Below are 12280 nucleotides of genomic sequence, written 5' to 3' on the forward strand. Positions count from 1 at the left end.
CCAAAAGGCAATATCCAAAGAGCTTTGGACTGTCCTTTATGAAAACTGGGCCACTATGTTTGCATTTTAGTAACTGTTGCACGTATTTCACCTACATTTCTAGCAAAATATAATGAAACTAGCAGTAATGTAGAAAGCAGAAAGGTATAAGCTAATTGTGATTTTTTTTTTTTTTTTTTAAAAAGCATTTTTTTCTCGTTTGAAAAAATAGTCACACTGATATTTTTGTGAAAGTTCCCTTTGCAACCTTTATTAAAAATCCTTATCATTTATTGATGTGGAAGGAGGTGAACGCAAGAGGCAGTAAATTCTCACATTAATTGGGTCATACCTGGAGTGCAGGGAAGGAATTTGGAGTGAAATCCCATACTCCTGAGCGTGTGTGCTAAGTTCAGATAAGCCTCCACTGCATGGATTCTCCATCTTATCTTGAGCCAGCAATAGGACTATGAGATTGAATAATCTGGGGAAGGTTGTGGAGCAATAGTTCTGGCATCCATAGGCTCTTAAAAGCAATTTGACAATGCTTCCATACTTTAATAAGTGTGGCAAGTCCGCTGTCAGTGAAGGACGCCAAAATAAGAGGTTCCCACTTGACATCCTCACTCACAAGAATATAAAACAACCAATAACTGTACGATGCAATGTTACAGTCAAAGTCATGTGAAGTGCAGCCCCTTTAACCTGTATGCTGTTACAACTGCATGTGGGATTAATACATTTAGTTTTTAACACAATAGTCATTAAAAATTAAGACGAATATTCACAACTGAACTGAAATGGTGGAAGATTTTCTCAAAACGTAGTAAAATATAATGCTTTTTTTGAAATGTATTGAAATTTGCAAGGTTGTATTTTAGGTCAGTTATTTATTTGGCCTATACCTTTAATGAATGTCAACTAAAATATAAAGCTTGAAAGTAAATTGACTGTATTGCTACTTCATTTTTAGGAGTTCAATAACACTGTCAAACTGTATACAAAATTAAAGTAGAACTGCTCTGTTATGGAAAACGATTTTGGTTAGTACTGAACATGACTACTTACTGAAATCATCACATATTTATTGAACTTAAAGTGCTAAAACTGTTCACTTCCTTAATATTTAAATACTAGATTATAAGATTTCCTAAAACACCTTGAAGCACATTAATCAATGGTTGTATATTGTTTTATTTTGGGTATTTCCTCTGTGCTTCCTCTTTTAAGTTTGTAAAAATAATACATGTTAATAATCTTTAAAATGGTTTCATTAGAAACCCACAAATTTTCCATCAGTTTATGACCCATCAGTGTACATGAGCTGTTTAGGGGACTACTGAGTTTATAGGAGAAACAAATTACAAAAGATGGCAACGAAACACTGTTATAGATTAATAACTGTCCTCTTGAAGCCCAGTGAAGTGTACCACCTGGCTGCCATGAGGAGAGAGGAGACATGAAGAGAGAAGAAAAAAAAAAAAAAAAAAAAAACAGTCACGGTACGTTTTCTGAAATGTAAAGATTAGAGATCGTCAGAGAGTAAGAGGCTATGAAGTGTGAGCGAAGGAGCGGAAATTGAACCTCACTGCCATAGCACCAGTCAATCAGATAAATAACGGTATAATCGAGTTTTGCCCCTCACATGCATAATTCATCTTACATTTAGTTTTATATCGCTTTTTTTTCCCCTCTCAGAGTGACTTTGCTGCTTGGGACAAATTGTCGTGGATTTAAGAACATGATGGGAATTAATTTTCCTTCTGTCAACCGTGCTACAGGTTTTGGCCCAGAGGAATATTACAGCGGTCTCATGAAAGCCAGAGAGTTGAATTTCTATGTACAGATCGCTCTTTCATCCTCTCTTTGAAAATAGATTGCATCAATACATCAGATGGCAAAATTGATTGTTCCTCACAGGGATCAAGGCCATAAAAGCATTATGGCAGTCAAAAACAGTAATCATTAGGAATAATATAATTTTCTTTCAAATTGCAAAAGAGTAATGTTGAACTAAAGTGTCATTTTAATTTGTCCATCCATTTTCTTAATCACTTACCCAATTCAGCTGTACCAGCTGACTTTGACTTTGGCCCTTATAATCCTGTTTGTTATTTCAACATAGTTTCACCCTTTGCATTCTTTACTCTTCTGATAACAAAATGATTATTCTGAAGATGCTGCAATCCTGACGGATGACACATCACCACCGGCTAGATACCATTGATATATTGAACCAGTGGGAGGTGCAGGAGAGTCACCTGGGTGGAGAAAAATAGAGTGTTTTCTTTTGGCTCCGCAGTCCTTGGCAGGTGTAGAGGCAGCTCACTCACAACTCCATGGACCACCTGCTGCCAAATCTGATTTAGTGCAGGGAAATATTTTCTCCCTGAGACCCTGCCTTCGGTTTAGAAGGCCAGGCCACATGTTGTGAAACGAAGTAGGCCGCCAAACTAAACGGGTTGTCATTTGCCCACACTGCGTAGCTATTGATTTACTGCTCCTTGCTGCTGGTTTCCTGGAGGGGACTGCAGGTTCTTAAAAAAAAAAAAAAAAAAAATGCCTGCATGCTCCATCAAAAGAGAGGTTCCCCAGGCCAGACCTCCCGGGAGGCTCAACTGCCAGCCTTTGGCACCACTGGGGGTTGAATAAGTGATTAGCAAATGCACAAGTGATGACATTAATTGAACATGTGTCATCACATGCAGGTTAACAGAGTGATTTTTTGGGGGGGTTGGTCATTGATTTTACTTTATTTAAAATGAGCAGTTTTTTATTTGTTTGTTTGTTTTTGCATTGCATGCATGCTACAGCTTCAGGCGTATTAGACTACATTTGTCCAACACTGATCTTGCAGAAGTCTTGGTGATCTATTAAAAATATTCCTTTTTTTCCTAATGACCCAGCTCAGATTCATGCATATTTGAAACGAAATATATGATATATCTCAGGGTGAAAACGTATAAAAATGTTAAGAACACTACACAGAGTCCACTTTTTGCACTTTAACCTTCTTGTTTTTGTAAGTATGGCAATAGCAGTGATAATAGTTATGACAGAGCCATAGTAATTTAGACTTTGGAGCTCTGATCTGATCTTACTCAGACATTGTCTCAACTCAAGCTACAGTAGCACAGTGAAAGTAAATAAATCCAGATCAGATCTCTGCGATACCCAAGCATGGATCTGATGATAACAATGACACTGAAAAGACCATTTTAAATGCAGCTAGACTGCTCTGTGGTACTGTGGGAGGTTCCTGAGTGGGAACTCCTCACTCATTATCTTTATTTATTTATTTATTTATTTTTTTTTACATGTGGGCTGGTGCAGGGGAAGTTTCCCTGAAAGTCTGAAAAAGATGCAATGAAGTTACTGAAAAGTGCTTTGCAGGTGAATCTCACTACTGCGGGATGTATCAAGGAAATGCCAAAGAAGCTTGTTGCAGGAATAGTCAATCTTTTAATGCTTGTTTATTGTTGATGAAAGTGTGTCCTTTCATGATTTTGCACTAAACTGCACCATGTAGCTCTTGTGCGTACATACAAGTAGTGTTACTCCTTAAAATTTACAGTGAGGGAATAAATATTTGATCCCTTGATGAACTTATAAGTTTGCTCACTTACAATAAAATGAACAGTCTCTAATTTTTATGTTTGTTTTGTCTTATGGAGGGAGAAAAATACTTAGTGGACAAACTCTTTTTAGCAAGCACACCTCCCATGCACATGGTAAACCATTTCTGGCAGCTGGTCAGCAGGTTTGCACACATCTCTAAGCTTCAGCTCCCTTCACAGATTTTCTGAGGTCTCAAGACTGGCTGGGCCACTCCCTCACCTTAATATGCTTCTTCTTTAGCCACACCCCTGTTAACTTGGCAGCATGTTTTGGGACACTATCATGCTGGAAGACGCATCCATGAACCATCTCAGTGTTATTGCTTATGGAAGGAGGGTCTCGTTCTAGATGTTACAGTACATGGCCCTGTCCATTAGTCACTCAATGCAGCAAAGTCATCCTGTAACCTCAGCAGAAAAATAGCCCCAAATCATAATGTCTCTACCCAGACAGCAGGCATGGTGTTCTTTGGGTCTTAGTCAGGATTTCTGTGTGTCACGTGGATGTTTGGTTGATATTCTGTCTCTCTCACTCTCTCCATTAAAATTAAAGACTGTTCATTTCTTTGTAAGTGAGCAAAGTTACAAATTCAGCAGGGGAACAAATAATAATTTCTCCAACTATAAATCCTTAAACCTAAAAATACACCTCCTCACATACCTCCTAGCACTTTCTTCATTTTTTTTCTTTTCCTTCATTCAACTCAACTCTAAATGGGTAATCCTAAGGAGAACACTTGGACACTAGATTATGACAAAAACTGGTTCCTGAAAGAGCATGAGTCACATCTCAAAGCATCAGGGTTTTCTTAAAAAAATAACATTAAATGGAAAAACTTGCTTCAACGCCTGTACAGAATCATCTGCTTCCTTGCCAGTAAATTGAGATGCTGATGCACTTCAGTTATTTCAAAACAAGATCATAAGGCAATGTTAATGCAATCTGTGCGTGTGATTAGTGCTGGTGGCCAAGGTGCAGACTGGCTGCGCATTGCATATGATCAACCCATTACATGCTGCCAGGGCTGGTTATGGAAATAGACTTATAACAGTGCTACCTGATGTCGCTGCCCACTGAGACAGAGGGAGAAATCACATTCATTTACCTGCTTCCAATTAGTGCTGAGCCCGCATCATCATCAATTCACATACTAATTGTCCCGGGTGGCTAGTATAGTATACCACCATCTGTGCAGGTCCTCTACCTCTTGAGCAGGTTGGAAGGTTTTGTTTTGTTTTGTTTCAAGGTTTTTTAATCATAGAAAAAAAATGGTAAGGTCCTTCGACTCTGTGGACATTTGCACTGTATGCACCTAACCCTAACCTTAAAATATATATAATTTAAAACACCATTAATAATTTAGGAGAACATAACTTTGAGTATCTCATTATAACAAATAATAACTGTTGAAATGTTTCAAGTGTGGACAGAATAGAAGCAGAAATGTTTCTTCAGCGTAAAAGCGATAAACATCAAGTTTACTGCCTCTCAAAATCAAAGAGCACTGTTTTCTCTGTAATTGCCATTTTGCGTTCTTTATCAAAAAAAATCATGCTGCAAAACTCCACGACTGAAAAGGTCAATTTCTCAGCCAGCTCTAGCCTCAATAGACCAGAACATGAAACTACAGACATAAGGATTACTGAGAGAGGAGAAGATAAGAAATCATAAACTGAAGAGGGAAAATTCAGACAAATAATTATGAGAACATTAGAGCAATTAGCCAAGGTCCAAAAGTGTTAGTGACTCAGTCATAAATGCTTCAGGCTGACAAAAACAAGTTTACCGACAGAGCAGTTATTAAATAGAAGAACCTGACATGTGCAGCCAAGTAACAATTTAAGTATTTTGGCTACATATGCTGTGTTAGGCTGCAGTGTAACCCCAGCAGCTGCTGCGGTAAACTGCTAGCAGAGACTGTATAACTGTTTACCCTCAGGTTTAGCACAGACCTTGAAGTGTTTTCAAAGCTTACATGGAGGGTAGGTGGCTATGAAACCGGCCCTACAGGTTTAATAGAGGCCACATTGCCCAGCAGTCTATAAAAAGACAGGAATTTCACCACGATATTGATGTGAATGACTGTACATAGTTGAAAGTCTTCTGCTCAAAGCTGCAAAAGAGCAACCTACTAAAAACATGTTTTGTAGTTACATAAAAAAGGAAAAAAAATATTTTTATTTATTGCAAGCCTTTAAGAGTTAAACTTGTTAGTTTGCTGACAGCATTTTTTAACAGTACACTGGTTTGAAAAACAAAAACCTATCAATATTGTTGACTTTCATGCACAGATATTTCTTATTTTACTGATTAACTGAAATTTACTTTCACTTTGGTTATATGTTTTTAGCATTTTTTTCTAATTATCTAACATTAAAACATTAAAATATACCGTAAAAATAATTAACATCCTATTACATGCAATTACAACAGATAAGTGTTGTTAAAATAGGACTTTTCCCCCACAACTCTGTCTTTTACAGAACTGTTTTTAAAAAGTATACTGGCTCAGCCTATGTGTATGTTTCAAGATGTCTGGTCAAGTGCGCTTCTGATAACACATTTCGACCTGGAACTAAGTCTGATCACGCATCCTATCCAATCCCTTGGCTGGCTGCAAAGTAAAATGATTCAATACATCCAATAAGCTTTTCTCTTTCTTTTCATTTCTTTCATTTGAAGCTGGTTGTGTACTTCCATCCTGGGTCAGCCAACCCCATTTCAAGTGGCTCTCCTTCAATCTATAGCACGAATTTCCTCTGTGGCTTCTCTTTTCAGAAAGTCACAAACCAAGGCATTAGGGTCTCACGAAAACACAAAAGCGAATAAATCCTTTACCATGATAAGACAGTTCATTGTGCCAAAGAGGATTATTTACAATAATGCATTGGCATTGTTAAATCTAGATGGCACAGAGAATCAACTCTGCAGAGCTTCTAACAAATGGCTTTGAAATATTATTCAATTATCACTTGATTCATCAGGTTGTACGAGTGCAATGCATTTTTAAATGCATTGTAAAAGCTGGTAGAAATCACTCACTTTTCTAGCTCATGAGTTTGAACTATGAACATTAGTGAGAAAGGACAGACAATAAAACTGGACATTAAAAATGTCATCCTCCACTCTGGCTCCACTGACAAGCATTAGACCAATAAGCACAAATGTCTGAAGGATAATGCTCGCATTAGGGCCTGATTCATTCGCTGTTCCTATTCATAGCCCTCTGTGAAACAGTAAAGTGAATATTACCGTGTGTGCATTACATCCCCTGTCAGTGGAATTCTTTCTACAGGAAGTAAATGCATAGCATAGATCACCAAACAAAAAGCCTATGGGAGAGGCCCAGATTATGATTATCCTCCATTGTAATCATAGCAATTGGTCCTCTATCATGAACGGCACCATTAACTTTGGTATACGTTTCGTTTCCAGGATGTTAGGCTTTTTGAACATGTTTTCGTGTGTAATGCGTCAGGGCAACTGTAATGTAGGCATGTGGCGAGGGTTAGCTTGGATATATTATATTGATTTTCCATCTGGCTAAAGTGTGGGATGTAGACATGGTCATGCCTGTGATGTTCATCACTGCTCAAAGACAATTATGAAGTGAGAACTTAAGGGTAGCAGAGGGTAATCCTTTTACCAGGCTCCCTCAGGGCTTTCCATTGGGTTTCTTGATTCAGGATATTGACTCCAACCACTCTTGTCTAGCCCCAAAATTACCTATTGATTTACCCTTTTGACAGTTGTTAGTTGGAAACATAATCACAGCAACCTACATTGTCATATAAAATACATTGTTGTTCAGTACTTGCCAGTGCTGCAAGTATTTTTACAACTGCATCACAGACATTGAAAGTCAATATATGGAGTGTACCTCTTCATTTTGTTCACAGAACTGTGAATGTAAAAAAAAAAAAAAAAAAAAAAAACAGAAAAATCCAATAATTTCATTATTTTAAAACATTTTTCACTTATATGTTTTGGTTTCTCAAAGCAAAAATGATGACAAATATAATTTATGTAAAACGTTTCTTAAATAGTCAAATAAAGTATATGCAGACACCTTTCCTTCAGTTTTACTGTATTGGATTAGGACAGAACGGGCTGTTGGTGTCATGATCTTCCTTGTCCTCCAGTTCCCACTCAGCCTTCTCTCTCCCACCCTTTAGCTCTCCAATTCTCTCCTCTGTCAGTGTAAGTGTGTGTGTACACTTGTGTGCTTCGTTTCAGAGGTGGAGCTTTGCTGGGAGCTTTGCTCCACCCCGCTAATTATACACCTGGAAGATGTTCCTAATCATGTACCTGCACACTGTTGAGCTGACTGGGCTGCCGCTATAAGAATGCTGGTCTTTCCTTCCAGTCGCCACCAGATCGCAACATCACCTTTAATACCTGCTGCTACTGAGTAAGCAGTGTAGAGAGAACTCTACTAAGAAAACTTGGAGAAGACTTTGATGACTTCTTCTTTGCTAGTACTGAAAACTGAATCAAATAACTGCTGCTTTAATAAAACATCCTTTAAATTTACATCTGTGCTCTGCATTTATGTCCAGATGTCCTCAGGCTGCTTAACAGAACAATCTAGCAAAAAGATGGAAACAATGGACACAGATCCAGTAAGGAAGGCTATTTCCAACCAGGCAGCAGTTCTGATGGAACTCGACAAGGCTCTCTGTTATCTCTATGATCGACAGGACGTTATTCTCAAACAACCCATTGATACACAAGGTATGCTCTAGAAAATGTGCACATTGTTTAAACCAGCAGCTCCATTTGCTCAAATACCTCCACCTTCTGCTGCAGAAATACCTGAAGGATTCATATCTAGCCCCGAAGTCTTCACCTGGTGAGCGAGAAAACTGTCATAGATTACTAACTCAATGATCACACCCATTACTCCAACAAGAAATCACCTACCTGGTTAATCTGTATAGAGGCCGGGCATTAAAATAGGCTTAGGCAGTGCTGGAGAGGGATGAAGATATTTAATTTTCTCATTTTTGGGGGGGAGAATTTTAAAATTGTGTTTAAAAGGACTCTAACGCAGATATTAATGCTCATACAATGTTCAGCCTCTGGGAGGGAAGAAGGGCAGTTGATTTTTGGATAACAGCCAAAGAAACAGACTGGGAGGAAAGGGTCCTCTGTGGAACCTTTTTGCATAGTCTAAGTGAGAACATGTAAGATGAATTAGTTGCTAAAGAATTACTTGACTTGTTAAACTCTTTGGTCTTTCTCTGCATTAAAAACCACCGCAAAAAGAACTACAGCTCCAGGCACTCCACTTCCAGTGACCCATCAGAAGTGGAATAGTAGTAAGCGGGTCCCAGCGCCCTGTCCCTTGAATCCATGCAGCTGGGTAGGTCTTGTCTTGCTTGGGGCAAACCACGGGGAAAAAAATAAAGCAGTGAATATATGTTTTGTGAAAAAAAAAAATAGACTTGTTTATGCCTTAAGCAACCAAAAGAGAGTGTCCGACAGTAAAAGTGGCGTTACCCAGTCAAATTCTTTAACCATACAAGTCTTAGTTAATTCTGAAGTAGAACAGAGTTTCCTGCACTGGGGTGTTGCTACTCATATTGGCATCAACCCAGAAGCCTCTTCTTTGCAACGCTTCAAGTGACAGCCCTCAACAAGAGCATCCTAAAAAGGATAGCTCATCATCACACCCCGGTTCATCTCGTTCTGTCAGTGATTCACAGAGTACCTCAACCTATACATCCATGAGGCTCCTGAGACTCCACTAGTGTTGGGTTTTCTTTGGCTGTAGCTCCATAACCCCAGAATTGACGGGGAATACAATCTTTACTAAACTGTACCAGTAGAACGCTTACCACCTGATAATAATCAAGGAGAGTGATAAGTGGAAAACTGACTTAAACACCCATCTATGCCATTACCAGTACCTCACCTTTGACCTCACCAGTGCCCTGGCCATTTTTCAGGCATTTATGAATGATGTACTTTGGGAATTTCTCTTCCTTTGTTCTGACACCAGGGTAGGTGCTGTTCTGCCATAACAACATTTTAAAAAATGCATCCCTGTGCCGTTTTCTTTTGCTACCTTTTCCCCTCAGAACAGAACTATAACGTCAGCAATTGAGAACTCTTGGCAGTAAAATTGTCCTTGGAAGACTGGGGACATTGGCTTGAGGGCTCCTAACTGCCATTCATCGTATGTACTAACCACAAGAACCTGCCATCTGCCAAGTGCTTAAATCCTCGACATGCCAGGTGGGCTTACTTTGCATGATTCAGTTTTACCATAATTTACCATCCAATTTCCTTGATGGCCGGAGAGGGCATCAAGCCAGATGCCTGCTGCAGGCAGTTATGTGCCTCGGAAAAACAAGAAGCACTATAAATCATCATCATCATGTCTCTGATTAAGTCAGCAAGTAGAGCCCGACCCTGGTAATGGGCCACCAAAGAAGCCACCCAGTTCAGAGCTTAACCATCTCTTGCCACCAACGTTTTGGTAGTTGTCCTTGGCTTGTGATCGTCCAAGAGTATATCACCACCTACCCAGTCTATGTTCAGAGCAAGACCTGGACCCACTTCACTACTGGTTTGCCACTGTCAAAAGGTAATCCTGCCATTCGAATCAATGTGCATCATTTTCCCAAGGCCATGCACTTTGTGGCTCTAACAAACTTGCTTTCTGCCATCTGCTGACAAACCACATCTTCAGACTGCATGGCATTTCAGCTGACATTGTTTTGAATCAAGAATGACAGTTCACCTCTAAGGTGTAGAAGGAATTCTATACTACATTGGAGCCACGGTTAGTCTTTCTTCTGGCTTCCACCAACAGACTAATGGGCAGACAGAGGGTGAACCAGGAGCTGGAGGATCCCCTGCACTGCATGGTCCAGACCAAACAATCTAGCCTGAAGCTCGCACCTGGCCTAGGTCAAATATCCCCATAATTCCGTGACCTCTTCTGCCACTCTTCTGCTTCTTGGCACCTGAGGCTTCCCTGTCGTATGAACACCTGTCCTTCTTAAGTTAAGAGATTCAACTGTCGATCCCATCAGTCTGGCACCATCTTTTTCACTGTCATTGCCTATGGAAGGCCACCAAGGCAGCCTTACTACAGACAGTGGAAAGAAGAAGTGGCTGCCAGGTAATCATTGGACCACACGGACTAGTCTTAATGTCAATGTTTGTGAGAAAGTACTAGAGTAGGTGGCATGTTTCAGGTGGCATGTTTCAGTTCCCCTCTGACGTGCAGAGATAAGCAGTAGGTTGAAAAGAAGAGTAGAAAAGCAGGAAACTACAGAGGGCCAGTTGGGGAGTGTACCTTTCTATGTGATCGTTAGGGGGTGTGTCCTTGGGTGTGCTTGATAAGGAAACAACATGTATTCTTTTTATGACTCGTTTTGCTGACTGTAGTGAGCACGAGGGAGGGCTCACCTGTGCCCCCGTGACTAAGCATGTAATCTAAAGGTTGCAAGATGCTTGTGTGACTACTAGAGAACTATAGGGGCAGTCCCTTAAGGAAGCACCCAGAGCCTTTATATTGAACAGACTGAGGAACTGCTCCTCAGATCCACTTGGTGCTTGCTGTGGCTGCAACTAGTGTGATCTCCCAATGCGCATTGGTAATAAAGCTTTGATGAAAGGATAATTCAGCCTCATGACTCTTCTTCTCCAGCTGGGAGAGGTGAGGACGAGAAGTAAAACTCAACATGTTATACAACCATCTTCCACCAGTTGGAGCATCATTGTTGAGAAATGGCATAAATTCTCAGCCTGATCTTTTTTATAATACTATTATTGCTAGTTTTTTTTTAACTATTATTACTAGTTAAAGACAAAAAATGAGATTATGGATAAAGCAGCAGAAACGAACTTTCTCCAAAAGGTGGATGGACTCTTCTTTAGCGACTGGGTGAGGAGTTCAGTCATTCAAGAGGGGCACAGATTATAGACATTGCTCCTCCACATCAAAAGGAGACGGGTGCCTCCTGGGTAAGGTGTTCTGACCAGGCATGTCCTGCCGGGAGGAGGCCCTGGGGTAGACCTGCTGAAGAAATTATATCTATTGGATGGTCTGGCAACACCTCGACATTTCCCCAGATAAGCTGGAGGAGGTGGCTGGTGAGAGGGAAGTCTGGGCTTCCATGCTACCCCCAACTTCAAATAACTAGAAGAACTGTGGTGCACAGTTAAGCAGCATGACTCATTATTAAAGAATGTGATTGTGGTTTAAAATGCCTTTGTTTAGAGATTTTTTATAAATAAACACTCCTCAAATGTAACTTTTCTTAGTTTTAGACTAGTCAGTTAGTCTAGTTTTGTTTCTTCTTTTATTCAACTAAGATATTAGGTGCTCAGAACATCCCTATACAGTCCTGATCAAAAGTTTAAGACCACTTGAAATATGGCAAAAACAGCCTGTTTCAGTTTAGGCATTGTTTTCAATAAACTGCATGCCCCATAAAATTTTCTGTCTCACTCCCATTTCTTCCTGTTGCATGTTGAAGCTCTACTTGGAACCTTGTTAAGATCCAACCATGAAAAATATGATTTCTTGTCATTTTTCAAGAGGTCTTTAACTTTTGATTGGGATAGTATATATAGATAAAAAATAAAAAAAATTCCCTTTTTCCCCTGCGGTCGAACTATACTTCAAGCTCGGGTCCTCTACCAGAGGCCTGGGAGCTTGAGGGTC

General features: G+C 39.8%; 1 long non-coding RNA gene across 1 annotated transcript; it reads right to left on the reverse strand.

Moving 5' to 3' along the window:
- Positions 1-8321: 8321 nt before the first annotated feature.
- LOC112841778 (uncharacterized) lies at positions 8322-8968 on the reverse strand. The gene is made up of 3 exons (XR_003222234.1): positions 8813-8968; positions 8521-8568; positions 8322-8446 (listed from the first exon to the last, which is right to left on the reverse strand). It is a non-coding gene; the product is annotated as an uncharacterized LOC112841778 (long non-coding RNA).
- Between the last annotated feature and the right edge of the window lie 3312 nt (positions 8969-12280).

This window comes from Oreochromis niloticus, linkage group LG11 (assembly GCF_001858045.2).
Source record: "Oreochromis niloticus isolate F11D_XX linkage group LG11, O_niloticus_UMD_NMBU, whole genome shotgun sequence".
Taxonomy (NCBI): Eukaryota; Metazoa; Chordata; class Actinopteri; order Cichliformes; family Cichlidae; genus Oreochromis; species Oreochromis niloticus.